The sequence below is a fragment of the Syngnathoides biaculeatus genome, chromosome 2 (assembly GCF_019802595.1).
Source record: "Syngnathoides biaculeatus isolate LvHL_M chromosome 2, ASM1980259v1, whole genome shotgun sequence".
In the NCBI taxonomy this organism is placed as follows: Eukaryota; Metazoa; Chordata; class Actinopteri; order Syngnathiformes; family Syngnathidae; genus Syngnathoides; species Syngnathoides biaculeatus.
The window spans coordinates 7,821,743-7,843,554 of record NC_084641.1 but is presented as its reverse complement, the minus strand read 5'-3'; the positions used below and the strand labels follow the sequence as shown (position 1 = coordinate 7,843,554).

The 21,812-nt window shown below is 43.4% G+C and overlaps 1 long non-coding RNA gene across 5 annotated transcripts in view; it reads right to left on the bottom strand.

The window, feature by feature from the left end:
- Nucleotides 1-19,666, bottom strand: part of LOC133506283 (uncharacterized) — a 45,391-nt gene extending 25,725 nt beyond the window's left edge. For 3 of the 5 annotated variants that reach the window (XR_009796464.1, XR_009796461.1, XR_009796462.1), the window contains exons 1-2: nucleotides 19,383-19,666; nucleotides 4,840-5,004 (exon numbers count right to left, since the gene is read on the bottom strand). This is a non-coding gene — a long non-coding RNA (uncharacterized LOC133506283). Of the gene's footprint in view, nucleotides 1-4,839; nucleotides 5,005-6,126; nucleotides 6,248-7,048; nucleotides 7,083-19,382 lie in introns of those variants that run through there. The other 2 variants (XR_009796466.1, XR_009796465.1) reach the window with 2 other exon arrangements.
- Nucleotides 19,667-21,812: the final 2,146 nt, after the last annotated feature.

The window sequence follows — 21,812 nt, the reverse complement described above, 5'->3', positions numbered from 1 at the left end:
ACCTCCACCTTAAATTCTTCTGTCACACCTAAGGCACACCTCACCACTGTTCTGCTGCCCTCATACATGTCCTGTCCTATTCTAATATATATCTCCGCCACACCAGACTTCCGCATGTAGTACCACAGTTCCCCTCTTGGTACTCTGTCATAGGCTTTCCTTCGGTCTACGCAATGTAGCTCCTTCTGACCTTCTCTGTACTTTTCCACTAGCATCCTCAAGGCAAATAATGCATCTGTGGTACTCTTTCTAGGCATGAAACCATACTGTTGCTTGCAGATACTTACTTATGTCCTGAGTTTAGCCTCCACTACTCTTTCCCATAACTTCATTGTGTGGCTCATCAACTTTATTCCTCTATAATTCCCACAGCTCCGAACATCGCCTTTGTTCTTAAAAATGGGAACTCGAACCCTTTTCTATTCTATTCTGTTGAATAAGTTGGTCAAAAACTCCACAGCCATCTCTCCAAATTGCTTCCATACCTCTACCGGTATGTCATCAGGACCAACTGCCTTTCCATTTTTCATCCTTTGAAAGTGCCGTTCTGACTTCCCCCTTACTAATCATTGCCACTGGTCCTTCACACTTGGCTCTTCAACTCTTCCTTCTCTCCCATTTTCTTCATTCATCAACTTGTTAAAGTATTCTTTCCATCTATTTAGCACACTACTGGCACCAGTCAACACATTTCCATCTCTATCCTTAATCACCCTTACCTGCTGCACATCCTTCCCATCTCTATCCCTCTGTCTGGCCAACCTGTAGAGATTCTTTTCTCCTTATTTCGTGTCCAACCTGGTGTACATGTCTTCATATTCCTCTTGTTTAGCCTTTGCCACCTCTACCTTTGCCCTACGTCGCATCTCGATGTACTCCTTTCGCCTCTCCTCAGTCCTCTCAGTGTCCCACTTCTTCTTCGCTAATCTCTTTCCCTGTATGACTCCTTGTATTTTGGGGTTCCACCACCAAGTCTCCTTCTCCCCTTTCCTACCAAAAGACACACCAAGTACTCTCCTGCCTGTCTCTCTGATTACCTTAGCTGTCATAGTCCAGTCTTCCGGGAGCTTCTGCTGTCCATCGAGAGCCTGTCTCACCTCTTTCCGAAAGGTCGCACAACCTTCTTCTTTTCTCAGCTTCCACCACATGGTTCTCTGCTCTAACTTTGTCTTCTTAATCTTCCTACCACCACCAGAGCCATCCTACACACCACCATTCTATGCTGTCGAGCTACACTCTTCCCTACCACTACTTTACAGTCAGTAATCTCTTTCAGATTACATCGTCTGCACGAAATATAATCCACCTGCGTGCTTCTACCTCCGCTCTTGTAGGTCACTATATGTTGCTCCCTCTTCTGGAAATAAGTGTTCACTACAGCCATCTCCATCATTTTTGCAAAGTCCACCATCATCTGTCCCTCAAAGTTCCTTTCCTGGATGCCATACTTACCCATCACTTCTTCATCGCCCCTGTTTCCAATAAATCCATTACAATCTGCACCAATCACAACTCTCTCGCTGTCTGGGATGCTCAGAACTACTTCATCTAGTACTTTACAGCATTTCTCTTTCAACTCTCGGTCACATCCTACCTGTGGGGCATAGCCGCTAACCACATTATACATAACACCCTCAATTTCAAATTTTAGTCTCATCACTCGATCTGATACTCTTTTCACCTCCAAGACATTCTTAGCCAGCTCTTCCTTTAAAATAACCCCTACTCCATTTCTCTTCCCATCTACTCCGTGGTAGAATAATTTAAACCCCACTCCTAAACTTCTCGCCTTACTACCTTTCCACCTGCTCGCTTGGATGCACAGAATATCAACCTTTCTCCTAATCATCATGTCAACCAACTCCTGAGCTTTTCCTGTCATAGTCCCAACATTCAAAGTCCCTACACTCAGTTGTAGGCTCTGTGCATTCCTCTTTTTCTCCTGACGATGGATCCGGTTTCCTCCTCTTCTTTGTCTTCGACCCACAGTAACTGAATTCCCACCGACGCCCTGCAGGTTAGCAGTGCCGGGGGCGGGCGTTGTTAACCCGGGCCACGACCGATCCGGTATGGGATTCTTTAGATGAACGCTCATATTTGTTTGGCACAATTTTTCGCCGGATGCCCTTCATGACGCAACCCTCTGTATTTATCCGGGCTTGGGACCGGCCTACAGATTGCACTGGTTTGTGCCCCCATAGGGCTGCATTCCCAGTGTATACCGGTAATAACCATAATAGAGTCATAGATATATATACAAGAAAATCCTCACCTCTTGTCTCCGCCACTTCACCACTGCACCGTGGAGGCTGCAAGATTTTGTTCTCTTGGTGGTGGTCGAGATCCTGATGACCATTAGAAAATAGTTGGCACTGCAGCTGCTTTAGCCTCTCCCTAACTACACAATTTTATCCCATGTGTTCTGGTAAGTCTTTTTCAAAACACACCAGTTTGAAGTGATCGGCACAGAGTTTGGAATGCTTTCCAGGCATCCATAGCTGAGGACATTTCTTCCCCTGTTGCTTGATTCCCTATCCACAGGTCACAAATTCCTTCATCAATTGGAAAGCCAAAGAAGCTCTTTCCACTGTGTGAACCAGTTGTAGAACTAAATGCCACATGATAAACCAGCCTAAAATCGCAAAATCATCCATGCAACTATCCATTATCTGAGCTGCTCATCCTCACGAGGGTCACGGGAGTGCTGGAGCCTACGCCAGCTAAATGAGGGCAGGAGGCGGGGTACATCCTGAACTGGTTGCCAGTCAATCCCAGGGCACATACAAACAAACAACCATTCACACTTACAATCACACCTAAAGGCATTTTGAGCCCCTGTTTTTGGGGTGTAGAAGGAAACCGGAGTGCCCGAAGAAAACCCACGGAGCCATGAGGAGATAATGCAAACTCCACACAGATGGAGCTGGGATTTCAACCCCAGTATTTAGTACTGTGAGTCAAACGCTCTAACCTATTTTTGTCAAACTCAAGTTCTGAGGGCCGGATGCCGCTTGGCACATCATTCTATGTGACCCGCAAAATGCAAATTATATTTGTCAACTTCCATAATTTTTGCTGAACTCGGTACCCAAATTCCAGATTGTCATAATAATAAACAATAACGTATAATGTTATGTTAAGATATTGACTTTTACTGTTTCCATACCCTTTTCTAGGATAACTTAAAGTGCCACCGACATGTAAAGGATGATTTTTAGTATGTTTTTAATGAAAAAAAGGCAGCCGGAATGGACACATCCATTTTTTCACCACACGTCATCATGTTATTGTATATGGATTTTTGTATCTCCCGCCATGAAAATCCTCTCAAGGCATTCGTTTTGGAGAAGAAGCAAGAAGTGACAATTTTTCCAGACACACAGGCAGGTTCATGTGTTTATACCAGTTTTACCAGCGGGAAAGTAGCTGTTTTTTCCCACGTGTTAGCCCAAATGCCATCTCGTTCTATTGCTGGATATTGCTCAAACACCCGCGAGGATGGATTCATTCTTCACATGTTTCCAAAACACTTGGTTCGTCGTGAAAAATGGATTGCACAGGTGCAGAGGACGAGAGTTTTGTGGGTTCCAAATGACAGGTAGATGTGTATAGGGCTATTAAAAAAATAGTTGGGGGGATGACATAATCCTCTTAGAACGTACCAAAAGATCTGCGTCATAATAATTTAATAAAGTACGTAAGTCAGGGGTGCTAAATGTGACGATGTGACCAGTATTGTCCATCGCTGCCACCACCGGCATTGTTCATCGCCACCGCAGATAGGACACAGAGGAAGTTTAGCCGCGTGTGGGAGGAGAAAGAAGCCCCCCACTGGCCACCAGTGCCTGGGCACCCCTGAAGTAGTTACTTTGCCTGGCTTGGGTCCTCCTGAGTACGCTACATACTGTCATACATACTGTCAGGGAGTCTGTTAGTTAGAAGGGATGCGCATTTCATCTAAATATGGTTTGAAACGATAGAGTAATATTGCCCCGGTCACTTCACTCAATTGTGAGATGTTCTTTTCTTTCGAAAAGAGCTTCCGTGTCAGAAGGGGCGTCAGAAAAATCCGAAAATCTCTGTTGTTCACCTCCTATAGCAGGTGGCACTAATTGTTCTCAATGGCAACTGTCCCAGTGTGACATCTGTAAATGACGTTGCAGGCAATATGGCCGCCACTGTGATGTCAAGTGAGACTTCCCCAACTTTGCGCATGAATGACAACTCTCAACCCTTTTTTTTCATATAGACATTGAAGTGAATAATATTATATGTAGTTTTCATAACAATATCTATTTTAAAATGTTTATAGGCATGTCGTGGCACTTTAAACAATACTTGAACAAACTATTATCCTTGCCTTCTGACTTGAAAAACGAGTTATCCCTCAAGTTCTCCTCAAGTGTAATGGTAAAACTATAATTTGGTGCTGCCACATTTGTATAGAATTACTGTCCTTTCTGAAGGACCCCCAAGACAAAAGTCTGTTTGACACCCTTGCTCTAACCAGTCATGCCGCCTTGCTGAATCATGCCACAACAAATATACAAGGACGGGAACAGCAGCATGGCTGAATGAACAGGCTGTTTGGCTAGTGCCGGATAGAGTTGAAGACCAGAAAGAGCTAGATGAAAAAAGTGGAAGGCACATTTTGAATCATATTTATCAATTAAATTTTGAAATGGCAGATGTGGTTTGTAAAGGGATTCTAAAGTTGTCAAGAATTTTTTAAACATCTACCCTTTTTTGGAAGGGCACCAACAATTTTGTCCATGTACAGTAGGTATGCTCAGCCTCCCTCTTGCATCAGCCCTTCCCAGATCCTTAGAGCTAACCCACCTCTCGGCTCTCTGGGCTGTGGGCAACTCAGCATGGGGTGGTACAGCAGGGCAGCTTCTGTATCTGCATGGCAGCAATCTGCAGTGCAGTGCGCTCAGGGCGGCTCTCCAGGCTGAAAATCTAGCAAGGTTCTAATGATCCTAGGGATGTCTGCTATCCAAAACCCTGCAGAAAGGGAAGGATGAGAGGAAACAAATGCATGTTTTAGGGAATGGGCATGCGGTGTAAATCTTCACAGGAAAAACATGCAAGCATGGAACAGGGAGGGCGATGAGTGGATGTTGGAAACTGGCTAGCTAAAAGAACACGGAGATGGCAGCGAGCGGTAGAGCGGATTTGTATCACTCTCTTAATGCAGTGATTATGACAGCTAAAGGGGACAGTGCAGTGAAAATTGGTGAGAAGAAATTACCAGTTATACTGCTCGCCATCTTACGAATGAATGCCGTTTAGCCTCAAAATATAAATGAGTATGATTTTGCATGGAGTGGAAAACGCAAAAAATGTCGACACAAGAAGTGGTGGCGCAAGCAATCAGTTTTGTTTTTACGTGGAGGTGTACATGGACATTAAATTGTTTGAGTGTGTAACTACAGGCGTGTGTGCGCGATTCAGTGCAACTGCCTGAAATTATGCACACAAGTAACAATGAGCAAATTGAACCTGCACATGATGACACACACTAGCACATGTGCAAGCATGGGCGCGCACACACACGGGACAAGGTCAGGCTCAAAGACGAGCGAGTATGGGGGTTCTAGCTGTGGGTGGGAGTGAAAAACAGATCATGATAAATTGGCTCACATTTTACAAAACGCTGCCCTTAATACAACTCGGCGAGCGTGTACAGCCGGCCTGGCGCAGGCCAGCTTTAATAGCAGCATTTGTGATGTATGGAAACCAGGCAGTGGCACTAATTGTGCAATTACAAAGAAGAAGCTGGGTATGGCAGTTCAGCGACGAGATGACTGGGCTACATGGTTAATCCAGGCTCCGTGTTGCCTCTCAGACACCTTTTTTTTTTTTTTGTAAAATGGCCAATGTAGTTCACTGAAAGGTGGAGTGAGTGTGCCAGTTTCACAAAACCACAGGGAGTAGACCAAATTGGAGAGGAGGGCACTACAGTGAAACTGAGGGAGATGGAGGCAAGCAGAGGGAGGGGAAATAAGACAAAATTTGTCTTGGGCATGGATGAAAGGACAATTTATTACAAGCTGCTCAGGGAGACAGAATATTTTTGCCCCAGTGCTTTTCCGACTGTCTGGATGAGAAATGAGAGCATATTACCAGCTATGCTGGGCCCAGGCATGAGTACGAGTCTGGGCAGGGCAGCAGACACAACAACCTGGCACAGCCCCATCTCAGAGTGCTTCAGTGTGTCTTGGATCAGGGGTGCAAAGGGATGTCCGGGAGAGGCCCTGCAGCAGGTGTAAGATGCTGTCATAAAAGGGATTGTTGGAAAAATGGAAAAGATAAGGTCATTCCAGTAAGAGAAATCAATCGAGTCAAGCTTAAACCAGACTTCTGGTGTGAAGCGTCATCGCCTCCATGCATCTGTTGCACAACTGCTGAAGTACACTTCCTCTTTATCTCCTTTTCACTGAGCAGCGACTTGCGAGACTGGCTAGCGCGACCTCTGTTGCGCACCACATTAATTTTGACTCACCGTTTCTATGTTGACGATTAATAAAAAGTGACTAGGTTTTCTGCAAATGAACATGCGCTGATAAATGGGAGCACAAGCCTAATTGCTTGGCAAATTAAGAGCTCACAATAGTGACGAGGAACTGCGCCATTTTTAATATATAAAAAAAACAATAGGTGTGGGGAAAGTCTCGCTTAGTTGTGTCTTGAGGTTCTGTGATTGGCTAATCTCAGTGCTAGTTTCAGGTTACTTACTTGATCAGAGCTGTTTACTGAGGCATTTAACACTAAACCACATGACTGAGGAGCAGTTTTGTTTTTGCATATCAAATCAATTACCATGCGTTTAACACATATAAACATTGCAAACATTGTACAGAAAGAAGCATGCATTCGTTTGAACAGCACTGGGTTGCTGTGATTCACTTTGTACAGTGGGTGAGCCACTTGACTGAAGGGTTGGCAGTTTGAATCCCAACTGACTGTGAGTTGACATGACCTTGGGCAATAAAAAAATGCCTACAGGCTTTGATTGTTAATCAGTAACTGTTCTCAATTGCCTTACCTGATTTAATAGGAAATTATTATTTCCCGCGCGCCTTTGCACTCGCAAATCTGCACAGAGCACAAAAAATAAAGAAGTGCTGTTGCTTTAATGAATGTCGGGGTAGGTGAATAATCGAAGAAAAGTAGCGGAACTGGACGAGATTTTCTCTTTTTTGAGTAAAAAAAGGTCTGGTCTGAAGACAAAGTAGAAAGTACAAGATGAGATGGTGTATAATGTTAAAATTCCACCTTGGCTCAGCCTGATCGAGGATGAAAACACAGATAATACAATGCACAAAAAGCTTATTTTGTATTTTAAATATAGGAGGTACCATAACATTAACCTTAAGACTGTTTGGGAGCATCATTTAGCTTTCAACATGCATTGCTAAAGATATTCTGCGATATAACACAGGTGATGTTTCAGTATCCAACTATAATAAATATGAGATTGTGATTTACTTTGACTTCATCTAAATTCTAATGTTAGACTAGTCCGTCCATATATCTAAATGCGAATGGTCATTCATCTCCTGTGGTATTGCTTTATCTTGAAGTTGAAAACTTTTCCTCTCTACATGCTTAAGGAAGAGATAGATCATCTACTGCGAGCTTTCATCACTGGATTTACAATCGAGACCGCCGTAAAGTATGCTAGATTATAACAATACAACATGATGAATACAATGATTTGATTATTTGAATATTATGTGCATATCCATAGATATGTTTTGAAATTGAATGTCTATTGACCTCTTTAAAAATGTCTGTCTCAGTGCAATGTCAATAAATTATGATTAGGGTATTAGGTAACAACTACATGGTCGGGTATAACAACTCAGTAAGTTATTTTAAGGTCTTGAGATTCCATCCCTAATCACAGCTGCAGCTTTATCTGCGGGCATGACTGACCACACCCGTACATTTTTCAAATGTGACTGACTGCTGTATATTAAATCATGTAGCTGGTTTGCTGTAACAGCTACCTTTCATTGGGTACAATGCAGCAGTTGCACCAAGGATATCATCTTCATTATTATTGAGCAATAATGTGGCACAACACAGAGGTAGGAAATTGAGCAAGTTGAGTGGATGCTCAGTTTAGGGTGATGGATTGCTTTGGGTGATGTCTCTTTATTATGACTGGTCAAGATCAATATTATAACAGTTCAGTTAGGCCCAGGTTGGAGTGCTTTAAAATGTATTACTCACGTCCTTCATCAGCTCGGAGGGACGTGACAATGAGAGGACAAGACAAGAGACCTTGTGCGATTATTAAAAGAAAACTTTGGAGTGAATCCATGTTTCAAATATCATGTCACAAATAATTTCCTGATTTGAGTTAGACAAAAAAACTGCCAAATCAGGTGTGTGCCTTTATCTAACCAGCAGACATTGATTCAGTGGAAATATTTAAAAGGTACTAACAAATTAACACAATTAGCAGGATGACCGAGGCAAGAATAATAAGAGCACTCAGAAAAGTCCAGAACTCTGATGAGGCCAAATAAAAATGGTAGAACGTGTCCTCTGTCATACTTTGTGGAGGAAATATTATTTAATTGAGAAGTACACTTATCTCCTCAATCTGATCATTGTGATATAGTAGCTTGTTGGCAGTAGCTCATTTCATAAAGTATCCCTGAAAGTTTTTTACCATTTGTTTATTCTTGTGATTGTATTGCAAAGGTTTGCAAAGATGAATGAATTCACAATGAATGGACAATGATATTAAACTCACCTGTTGAGAGTCTGATGGAAAATGGCAGTGAGAGGACAGTTACTGTCAACTGACAGGCACAAGGGAGCACCACATGAGGTGATCAAAGCTGAACACCAACAAATCCCCCAACCAGCAGCTATCAGAGACCCTCAGTGAACCTGCTGCACTTCTAACACTGCTCTGCATAATCCTCCGTTGACTGTTTGCTCTATGACACTCATGTTAGGAGAACAAAAGTTCTTTCTATTTTTACGGATGAAATGACCTTTTTGTAAGCGCATACAAAACCCTTGTGACTGGCTTGTTGACGATGGAATCTGCAGGTACACATTATACCTGTCGAGTAAGAACAGCATTATATGTTTTGCTCCTGCTTTATTCGTATTCTGGCTCAGAACCACAGAAACATAGACAACAGGGTTAGGAAGGCAGGAACATCGCAGAGTCCACATCAGATACGACCTGCGATACATGGTGTAGAAAAGTGTCTAGGATTAAGAATTGTGACATATTCAGATCTACCCAGAATTAAAGCTGCTGTTGTGCAAGTGGGTCTGTTGCTATCAAAGCTGCAGCGAGTCAGCCAGAGAGGGAAGGAGTGCAGGGCTGAGAAGGGGGTTGGGGGAGATAGGGATAAACCGATATAGAGGTACAACGAGAGCGAGGGAGCAGCCGAGAGGATTTCTTTCAAAGCTCCCCTAACCATCTCTCAAAAAGAAAATCCTTTGTAGCCTCCTTCCAAACCGGGCACCCTCCCTCACCTGCTCCCCCACCTCTACAATTCTCCATGTATTTAAATCCCACTGTGGAACAAATGGGGAGCGAGCCCTGGAAAAGTTGGTCCCTGGAAGGCCGGGTCGCGGTTGAACTGATTATATCAGTTTCAGCAGTGTGCTGGTAATAGGCTCCTCCTCGAGCTGCTGCTAACCCCAGCTCTCCCCTGGCAGTCGCAGAGAGTGGAATTAATCAGGCCTACTGGGAGCGTCCTCCATCCCCTCTCCGCAGGCAAGCCACTCCGCAGTCATTTAGCAGCCAATCCCACTGTCAAGCCACTGTCATTTAGGTCCTTTTCATTACACCTTGTCCCCCTTGCTGAACATACAGCCTCACTTTTACCTCTCAAACAGCATCTGAGGAAGCATGGAAATGGATGACAGATTAGCCTAATGCTGGGTCCTTTTTTTTTTTTTTTTTTTTAGATGGCCTATTATGACCACTACCACGCTGATAAAAATATATATTTCAGGCCTGCACATTTACCCAAAAACGAGAGAGCTTAAAAAACCTACCTGGGGGCATAACCACCAATTAGCATGGCTCAAGGCCCCAGTGGTGCAGATTCCACATATCAGACAGACCTGAATGGCTAAGCTTTTTTAAGTGACTTATTTTCAGGCTCTGAGACAGCTAAGTAAAATACCTTACTTAGAGGATTCTGTCATGAAATACAAGGCTTCTGTTCTCAAAATGACCCACAAATGTAGCACCACCAAGTCTCTTGCCTCTCTTCCTTAACAAAAAAAAAAAAAAAAAAAAAATATATATATATATATATATTATATATATATATATTATATATATATATATATTCATGAGTAAACAAAAGCACTGATTTGAAAAATGGCCAGAGGAGAAAAGAGAGGAATAAAAAGCATCCGTATTGTATTTGAGGAGCATTTAGGGGCTCTGCCCTCTCTCTGGGGTTAGAGGGAGATTGCGTTTGGACTTTATTAAGCTCCTGGACTCAGTCAAGAGGCCCAAAGCAGACGATATGGTTGGATATAGGCAAACCTGAACATGCCTTTGCATCCTCATTTCAGTAAGATATTGGATGCTTTATTGGCACATCCGAAAATAGCAGAGACTGTGTTTGGTCGCGCTGGATGAGAAGCAGACCATAGGCGGCACAGAATGAGCTGGACCCTCCTCTGAGACAAGACCAATTAAGATAAGTGGCCGTTAGCAGGAAACGCTTGTTTGACATCTTGTCATGTTAACGACTTGGACTTTCACAGTGTCCATAAAACTCTGTTAGTTGTCATCGCTTGCGGTTTTGAACACAGAAAACAGAAGCTGAGTTGACGTCAAAGACTTCAAGCTTTGATCACGTTAGAAGACAAACATCATGGCTGAGGAAGTAAATATCTGCTACCACGCTGCAGGTCACCTTAGAAGAGCTGTTCCTCTAGAGCCGCTCGTCTACAACTATCAGCAACGAGGAGCGCAAAGACATCTTAACTTGGAGCTGCCAATTCTGATATTATACTATGCAGGTGCATCCACTGTGCAAGCATGCGTTTGTTTGGGTTTTCCATCCCTGGAAAGAAATGAGGTAGCCAGGGACTCTGCTCAGGATCAAACTATGCCCTCACTGTGTATATTAAAAAAAAGGTGTTTATTGTAGCTGTGGCTGCCTGGAAGTGACTGGCAGAAAGTGTGCAGAGTTTGTCAAACGAACAGAGGCCAGGGGCGTAAAATAGACAGGCCCTTTACAGCAGGAAGACCACACGCGCTGCACAAACACACTTTCAATGTCTTCACTTTAGAGTCAGTCATGAATTCACAGACAAATTCAAAATGGAGGGAAAAAAATCCTGGATGAATGAATTAAGCTGTATGAATGAATATAAACGTTTTAATATGTATGAATGAGATAATGAGGCACTGCTTGTGTTATGAATGCCTCAAATATTTGAAAATGCAAGTCACTCTTCAACCAAATTATTGTGGTGAATTGTGTTTCTCTGCAAGCTTTGCGATAACCAGAACATTCTTTAACCTGAGCACTGACAATTAGAGTGGTGGAAGCAGGGTGGAGGAGGGGAGTGCTACGAGGTAGGGGGACTGGGGAGGGGGGCAAGGCTGGGCATTATTGCTTTGACCCACCCGTTTTACTCTGAAATGCCGAGGAGAGGCAGCGATGTGACGGCAGGATATCGTCAAGGAAGAAAAAAAAAAGGCTCCGTCTCACATGGCCAGCGGCTGCTTACGTCCCTGTATCAATGCAAAACAGACTATTTCCCTAGGCAAGGAGGAAATTTCACTTTTCATAAGCTGCCTTTCTCTTTTCTTGATCTAACATTAATGTGAGGACACAGCAAAACACAGATGTGCTGGAAAGGAACGGAAAAGAACACCAGATGAAAAGCATCTTTAGGATGTCGGAAACATCTGGTTTCTTATTTGCAAATACAAAAGGAAATTACAAATAGGTGTGTGTTTTGATTGTTTTCATTATGTGATTGGCTGGACAGTAATAGCCCCTGGTCATAAATACAGGAGCTAATGCGGTATACAGAACAGTATATCCTGTCCGCACCCATCATAAGTTATCTATTTGAAATTGATGGGCTGGCATTATGTCGAAGATGCAGCGTGAAGCTATTTGAATGCATATTTTTGCTGTGTAATGGCTCTGACATTTGAATGGCTCTCAGGGCAAAGTGCAAAGGTGACTCTGCCTGCCCCGCCCTCCTAAAAAAAAAAAACACTTTCAAAGACTTTCAACCTTCCATTAAGTTTTGAGTTAAAAGTGAAAGTCAAAACTTTCCATCCTCATTTCCAAGATGATTTATATATTTCCTTCTCAGTGCAATTTGGAGGCATATTTGAAAACAAAAAAAATATATAAAATTAATCCAGTATTGTTGTCTACAAAACAAGTAGTCCTGAGAGGACAGCTAAAGAGTTTATAGTATGGTGGTGATTGAGTGTTGAGCCTCACAGCTTTCTACTGTAGAGGACGTAGAGAACATTTTGTCCAAAAAAACTGCCCAAAAATATCCCAGTAAGACACAAGTGCACATTACTTGTTCGTAGTGTTTAGGCGTCCAACCACAAACACAAGGAGGTGGATATTTGTCCGAAGAGAAGATCACTTTGGTTAAGTTCAAAGGATCTCCAGATGTACCCATCCATCTTTCCATTTCTAGCCTGCGTATCCTCACTTGGGTCGTGTGGGTGAGCTTGACCCAATCCCAGCTAACTTTGGTTGAGAGGTGGGATACAAGTGAGATTGGTTACCAGCCAATCACAGGGGTTCTCCACATGATAAGACAACAAAAATGTTGACTTATCATGAGTACGGTGGGCCAGCATGGTGGACAAATTGTGAGCGCATCTGCGTCACAGTTCCGAGGACCCGGGTTCAAATCTTGTGTGGACTTTGCATGTCCTACCCATACCTGCATGGGTTTTCTTTGCGTACTCTAGTTTGCTCCCACATTCCAAAACCATGCACGGTGGGCTAAATGAAGACTATCAATTGCCTCTACAGTAGTTGTGAATGTGTGTGTGAATGGTTGTTTATATTTGCCATGCAATTATAAGCCCCACAACGTTTCGACGCACCTGCACAATGCTTTCTACAAACGCGTTGTGCCGCGGCGGTGGTTGGGTCCTTAGGGTGGATGATCACGGTGGCCCCGCTGTGCAGTTCACTTTTTTTTATTGGCCATGGTTGTCAAGCGATCAAGTGTGAGTGCATCCTCCTCCTCTTTGTCAACACTTGTGTCCACTTCTTCCTTTTCACCACAAAAGAGCCACACCACTAGCATCGAACAATTATGTAAATTGGGCAACATGAACCCATTCTGTACCGTACAGGACCCTTGCTATGGAAGAGATTGATTAACCTCCAACGAACTGCACTGGGCTCAGGTGTGCTTGTCCAGCAGCAGGGTTTTGAGACCTTCGCGGGTGCGGTAACTCACCCTATGTACCTGGGGCGGCCGGCGGCCCTTTCGGCGTTTCGGCGCACCCGCCCAAAGTGTAGTGACTTCAGTTCTCCAACATAGTCAAATGTGGCATGTCTGTTTAAAAAATATTCTTGCCCAGAAGGAAAAAAAAGAGTGCCTACTATGACCCATAGCTATTTTTCATTCACAAAAAGACACCTGCACCAAAGACGCTACAGCAAAGTCATGCCAACCGGCCAGAGGAACTGTAAAATACGCATGAGCCACTGTTAATAATTTCTTGTGTCCAACCTCATAGATTGATCATTCAGATTAAATGTATTATTTCTAAAAGCTATCATATTTTGGAAGAGAATGGATGGAGGACATTTCTATATTTATTTTTAAATAAATATTTTGGCCTAACACAGGTTTTGATTTTTTGTTTCATTCTAGATTATACAGTAGTGTACTTTTTTTTTTTTTAATCTAAAAAGGTTTGTACTTTGAAAGTTGTAAATACAACTCATCTTGAATCATCACATGACCAAACAAAACTCTTCCTGGATCTTGCTACACTAAACAATTTCATTCTAATCCAGTCCAAATCTGGGTTGCAGCGATGAAAGACCAACGTAACATTGAGTTCTTTTTTCTTCTTAGGAGAGTTTGTCAGGCAATACTCCCTCTACTTCTGCTCCTGAATCCCATCCTTTCTTCATGTTTCTCAACTCGTCCTTCAATATTCCCCACTGAATTTTGGAGTACACAAACCAACCATGCAAGCAGCACTGGCGGGATCCCTCAGGACTGGAGTCTTTCTCTCCCTGTTATTTGATGTTGAGCCTCTTGCGGTTGAACTTCAGCCTGGGCCCATAGTTTGCACCCATCATCAAACACCTCAGCTGGGTGCTGCGCCAAAGCTGTGTCCCTAATCAAATACGGCAACCCCACAGACAACCCTCCACCCTCCTATTTCTTAAACTAAATGGAGAAAAAGACAAATAACTAAAGCAACTTTGAAAATTACTTCAATATATTTAAAAGTCAAATCAACCTCTGCCTCTTCGCAATAATGTGGGGTGTGTGAGAATTTGTGTACCGGAAAAAAAGTGATGGTAGGCACCCCTGCTACTAATGGAACTATGCTGCCATAAATGTAACAATTCTATTCAAACATGGCATACTACAGGAGGAGTGGAAAGAAGAGAAAGGTAAGAGGAGGCTGTCCTTGGAGAGATGGCAGCCGCTCAATTGTCTGTTTGCTGCCATTTGTCTTGTGCTGCTAAGAGAGACCAACAGTCCTCGGCACACAGATCAATATCTTCTTAACCCGCACATAATCTAGCAAGAGTTTCGTTCAATTTCTTTTCCCCCAGCACCTGCGTCCCTACCACCTTTGCTTTGCCTTCTTCTTCCCAGCAATTATTTCTAGTTGTTGGATTGACAGACATTTTTCTCGCTCCTGCTCCTGGTCTGAGCTAGTGACATGAAAAGGAATGATGTTTCCTGCCAAAAACAAAGAATCTGTATGTGTGTGTGTCGGGTGGGTGGTTGTTTGTTTGATGGATATGATGTGTTGGTGGGACAGCTGTTATAGCCCTGAAGAACACCCCACACACCTCTGGTCCCAGTGAGATTGACTAGCTGCCGAATCAGCCGTATGACATTGCAAATTTAGGTTTTGTTTTCCCCACCACTTACACACACACACACACACACACACACACACACACACACACACACACACACGAGAAGTCAGGACAAGCTGCATAGAAAAATGAATGTGTGGATGATGTTAAACAGTTATGCTGATATTGAAAAAAATGTAAAATATACTGTAGATAAAATCCAAATTAATCTGCACCTGTCATTAGAATAATGTAATCATAATAGGCATTTGAGACTTGCACAATTTCTCCTATTAGTCATGTTTACTGCTGAAGAGTTTTCTTGCTAATTCTATGATGTCACACTATAATGTCCCATCTTTTAAGATTGATTATCTCCCAAATTTGGCACTTATGCCAATAAATTAAAAATAATCTGCACCTTTTACATCTACGGAGTGTTAACCTTTGTAAAAAATAAACTTGAAATACTATAACCATTTACCCAGTCGCCTGTGATCTTACGGGTGAATTTTTAACAAGAGGAATCTTGTGTCATGATTTCCTTTTTAGCCTAATTTTGCCTTCAGGTGGAATCCTCTCATCTCCAAAATAATCACATTTCAGGAAACTATAAAAAAAAGACATTTCTTATATAATTAACATTGGATTGTCAAAGTGTGCAAGACGTTTTTAATTATTTTAAATTGGTCAACAAAAGTAACAGACTCACATGAAAGGAGACCAATGCTATTTAATGATAAATATTTTAAAATGAACTACATTTGGACAAAGAAGGTTTTTGTTCTACAGTGGCAATGCAGGTTAGCAGGTCTGTCATTGGCCCATATGGTAAATGGCCTTTGATTTGTAAGCCACTTTTCCACTTTCAAGACACTCAAAGAAAGTGCTTTAACACTCACCCCATTCACCCATTAATGATGCAACATCAGGAGCAGGGTTCAGTGAGAGTGAGTGTCAGTCAGTCAGTTGTTAAAAAAAAAACAAAAAAGAAAAACAATGATCTTCGTGAGCAACTTCCACAGCATCCTCAACATAATTTTGTCAATGGACGCTTCTGTGTAATTTTGGTTGGCCTAGAGAGGGCAGGCAAGGCACTTGCACTTTATAAAACCCTTTTATTTATTTAGTCTCTTTGATATATATTTTTTTGTTTGTTTGTATACAATGCAGTGCTACTTCATCTAAATTATTAAAAATACTATGGAAAAACGTGGTGGTTTTAAGTGGGTTAGAAAAGATTAATGGAATTTGAAGTTTGAACAGTGATTTGAAATACAAGTAACTTGAGTAACGAGCTTATAGTCAATGAATAAGGTACGGTAAGTCATTTTACCACGGTAAACAAGAAATTTGGTGCTGGTAGTTGGTGTCACTATTTCTATTGCCACAGTGCAACAAATTATACTTATATTTATTATAGCATCATCTGCTAATACGTGGGCCTCAATACGATGACAGGGAGAGCGATTGGCGTGATCAGCTTTTGCTCGTCATTTTTTCTATGCCAGTGTGCACATTACACACTGTACACTTCAACAGAGCTCAGAAGAGAGGCGAAAAAAACGTTTACAGTTACGCTTCTTGCAGTGGCAAATGAATCGTATTCATATTAGTGAAAGCGAATATCATCATTGGCACATTCCCCGCTCCACCTTCACTATTTCACTCCTCCCCTGCTCATCTTCCTCCACCTCCCTGCGCTTAGGTTCCTGATTCCAGGGCGCTAATGAGGGCGCGTTATGCGGCACCATAAATGGCGGGGCTCTCTGTCACTATGCATAAAGGATGAGACAGAGAAGATGGCGTAGGGGTCAGGTGGGAGAGCAGGCAAGCGAGGACAGGCTGTGCGCACACGCAAAGTATAGAGCAAGAAAGCTCTCAATGGCAAGTCACAGAGTCTGGTGGCAAATCTGCTGCCTCGGTTTCAATGAAGAGCGTACAGCGCCCCCTAGGCTTGGCACATAGAAAGTGATCAAGAAGACGGTTAAAAAAACAAAAAACGTGGAAGCGCTTCAACTGCAACGAGCTTTGTGGGCCGGTAAAGTCACATTCATCCACTTCCGAGATTTGAAAACAAACAAAAAAAAAAAAAGTCTTTGAGACGAAAGTGAGCAGCACAATAATCCAGGTAATATTTTCCATGACACCAACATGTAGACAATATTTTGGTTGATGATAACAATTACAATACATTTTGATAACCTTAATAGTTTCATAGTGCGTTTTGCTACCACGTTTGGTCAAAACATCATGTTTTATCTTCTTCAAGGGTGTCCAAATGTTTTCTTTCAAGGGTCACAAAGAGAAAAATGCAAAAATGCACATGCCACAGATATTCTTCACCCTTCATTTATTTTCAGTAACATACCAAAATCAGACCATCAGTGGAAATAAAGATATGCTCACCAATTCAAAGAGTCTTCATATGTTTTAGATGCATTCATTGGAAAAAAAAACAGTCAGGTGGTAGAGCAAGACATCAAAGGGTTTTCTAGATTTTTCGGGGTGGCCAGTCAGCCTTTAATTGACAACAACAGATCCGCCCTTGTACTGACTAACAGCAAAAATCACAGGTCCACATTCAGAACAAAAATAACAGCAATCTATACTGGACTGGCCTCTACATGAAGCAGAAAGTGGAGACAAAAAAAAAAAAAATAAAAACATTCAGCGGCACAACTGCTGAGAGCAGTGGCCTTAGAGTTCTGAGGTCCGGGATTTAAATCCCAGACCCACCAGTGTGCCGTTTTCATGTTCTATCTGTCCCTGTGTGGGCCTTCACCGGGCGCTCCTCCCACATCCCAAAAACATGCATCATATGGACACTCTAAATTGCCCTAGGTGTGATTGTGAGTGCGACTGTTAACTGTCTCCCACGTGCCCTGCAATTGGCTGACAATTAATTCAGGGTGTTCCCCGTGTCTCCTCCTGGATGACAGCTGGGAAAGGCTCCAGCAGTCCCGTGACCCTTGTGAGGATCCAGAAAATGGATGGATGGAATACTATTCATGCAATTTTGGTAGTAGAACTAGCAGTAGCATTAGTCAGTTGGTTCTCATCCATCCATGCAAAAGGCAGCGTTGTGTCAAATGTTCTTAATGTATGGCATGGGCTACAACAAAACAGACAGGCTGCAAATGGCCCCCGGGGACAAGTTTGGATACCGTTGAACTCTATGAATAGTCATGGGGTGTGTGTAGCAAATAACAATATAGAAGGAGAAAGTCCATGAAATTAAATTGGAGTTTTTTGACAATGTGAGTCAATGCTGCTTCCACGCTAATCGACGGCTGTCTGGAGGAAATACGGGTCTCGCACACAAACACAACTCCATACCATTAGCTGCCATGTTTCACGTCAGGTAACACAGCAGCACACAGGGATGCGGAAAGTCTGCAGGGTACTTCTGTGTATGCTTGTGCACACAGACAAGGATACATGGTGAGTGTATGAGTGGATTACAGCGGGTGCGCGGGAGAGAGCATGGCAGCAACTTGCCACGATAAAAGGATTTCTTACTTCTATGTGCTCTCTGTCTCTCTTTCTCTCTCTCTCTCTCTCTCTCTCTCTCTCTCTCTCTCCTCTCTCTCTCTCTCACACACACACACACACACACACACATGCGCACACACACTGATCTGAGCCAAAACAGCAAGCAGGTTAGAAGCAAAGCAGAGCACATACTGTATATCACATCTGAGAGGTGAGAGAGAAGCTGCAGCAGAGCTCACTTAGAGATACATGCCATGAGCTATCTCTCACATAAAGCCACAAGGAGACGTGTGCATGGATCAGCCGCACACGACAGGGATGAGGAATACGCAGCAAAGATGGATGAGGATGAAGACTGGCTGGAAAGAAGCCGCTGCTCTACAGCGGAAATGAATAGCTGAAATGGTGTGTAGAGAAAGTTTTTGTTACACGCTGATGACACTACAGGGACTTGGCGTCTCATCTTGTTTGGGTAAATAAAGTCCAATTTCTGTACCCATGAAAATGTGATGGCATGTTAGTCTGTGTAAGTCAACCGTTTATAGACATCTACTTTTTGTGTTCTCAATGGCACCATTTTCTCAGGGCTGTGAGTTTACACAGTCAAGTCACGTAAATTTGAAATGCAATCCTTTCACTCGGACAGGGATTTTTAACTGAGTTTAGAAACAGTCATTTTGAATGATATGACTAATCTAAATCAATTGTTGTAACAACCGATCCATAGACTGCAACCCCAGATTGTGAGTAAAACATGCATTGGAACATGCCTAAAGCATCTTTGAGATGGCGTCCCAATGTCACCCAAATAAAAGAAGCGGGTCAAACCTTCCTTGTGCTTGTCACTCTTCACCGCTTTCAGCTAATAAGCCACACATGGCCACCAGAGCAGCAGAAAAGTCAGCATGCAAGGTCCAGGATCACTGGCGAGACAAGCAACGCCCTATCCTTGGCGGCTATTGCCGGCCAAGTCAAATAGCGAGTGGCACAGCAGGAAATGGCCAAGTGAGCAAGATGATTTCTCTAGCCTGGCTATAAAAGAAAGAAAGGCAGCTGCATTTTTTTATGATTCTAAACTCCATCCTATCAGTATTTGAATTAGACCTGCTGAAGGGATTAATAGTTCCAGTTAATTTAACCCTGAACATTAAAGCTACATTACACATCACTGGATTTTACTTTATGACTCGCCCGGTGGCCAGCCAATCTCTCCCCCTCTTCCCTCAACCCAACAAGCGAGGGAGCATTATCTCGTGTTCCAAAGCAGTTGACCAACCAGAAGTTACCGCAGCTAGCGTGGAAACACGAGACATGTACGAGAGAGGTCAACAAGGACAGAAGTTTCACTCTGCTGGGTCAAGCTGAATTTTCTGAATAAAATGTTGCTCGAAGGTTCGTCAACATTACAGCCTGCAGATGTTGGTGTGTCCTGTAATTACAGGATAGCCTGAGCCCTGTAGTAATTTTTCTTTTATCTAGGCTGGAGTGATTTAGCACTATAGATGAAGATTAGATATTTATTGAAGATAGCCAGGCAGAGATAACTGGCTAGATAGCTAGATACAGACTTTTCTTGTTTTTTTTAATGCTTTATTGGAACTTCTTTTCCAAGGTGTAAGGACTATACACATCATTTTTTTTTAAACAAACGGAAAAAAAATGATGTTGCACAGGTTTAAATTTATTTACATGATAAAAACTGTACATATACTGTAAACAAAATTGTACTTACACTTTGCTGTGCTATTGTTTGGAATGTTCCTTAGTAAATTTCCCCTTGATCAAATGGTCTTTGTATCCATCAGCAAGTTTCTGGAACAACTGCATCTATAATTCTGTGCAGAATTGGTGAAGTTTATTAAAACTATTTAGTTGCCTGGCATGGACTTGGTTTTTAAGCATAGTCCACATGTATTCAATACATTTTGATGTGTGTTTGCGATCATAGACCTATTGGATCTACAAATTATGACCAAGTTGTAGCCATCTGGCTATTTGAAGTGGTTTTAGGAATTAATATACCACTTTGTGCAGTTCACCAATGCCAATGCCACTAAAACTGTGGATGTCATCACCATGCACGACAGTTGAGAGTCTTCTTGGGCTTCCTTTCAGGGCTGTCAAAATGATCTTTGTCTAATAATAAACGTTTTTCCCCGAACTACCTTGCATCTCCCGAGTCCTGTATTTGGGTCCTACCACCGTTCAGATGGGTCGTGACAGAATGATCTGGCCAAAACAGGACCCAGCAGGAAAGACCCGGCGTCGCCAGGACCGACGCAAGGTAGACCGACTGCCGGAGGACCAAGTCTGTCCGATCCGGGTAGGCTCCATGACGTCCTACGCGTCTGTGTCACATGCTCCGCCCGCGAGCTACGAATATGTCCCGACCCGTCCAGCACAGCATATTCTTCTGGACTCTGACTTTTCGGACTGTGATGAGGACCTTGATTTGTATGACCGGCCTTCTCACGCCGCCGCCTTCTCACGTTCCTGTCCAGGAGGACCGGCGGCGACCGCGCCACGGCCGTCCCACGCCCCTGTCTCGATGGTGACAGGATCTAGGGAGTTCTGTTGACCCACCCCCGGAGCTGGAGAGACTTCGTAATGGTTGTGGCGGTCATGGCTCTGGTCCTTCTCTCCATCATCCTCTTCACTCCTGTTGGCTCCCAGTCGCTTCATGACCTGGCCTCGATGACCAGTCCACAGCTGCATCCTGGCCAAGCCTCGGAGGTGACCAATCCCTGGTCGTCTCGCAACCACAGCGTGGGAGGCTCTCGTCCGGAGCAGTTGCCTGGCTTGGTCTGGTTCCTGCTTTGTCGTGTGGTTCCTCACCGGGGTCGTCCACCCGAATCGCCGAATTGCTTGGCGTCCGGGTCATCCTCTTGACCTGTCCACCCGAATGCCTCGCGTTTGGGGGCCTGGATGGCCAACAGACTAGGGTTGAGGGGGGGGGCGTGCTCTCCTCCGGCCCCCCTTCCGCCCGACCCTGGATGTGTTTAATTATTGTCTCTGTTTCTTTCGTTTAGGCACGTCTGGGAGCCGTGCCTTAGAGGGCGGGTACCGTCACGATCCTGCTGCTCCAGCTCGGGCTGTGTGGGTGCCCGCGCAGTCGCGCTAATTGGGAGGCACACACCTGCGCATCATGCGGGGTGATTATCCCCTGTGTATATATAGGACCCCGATGATGACTGGTCCTCCGCCAGATCGTTGAGGTTTATGTCCCGTTCCAGCACTCTCGTATCCCTGATCTACAAC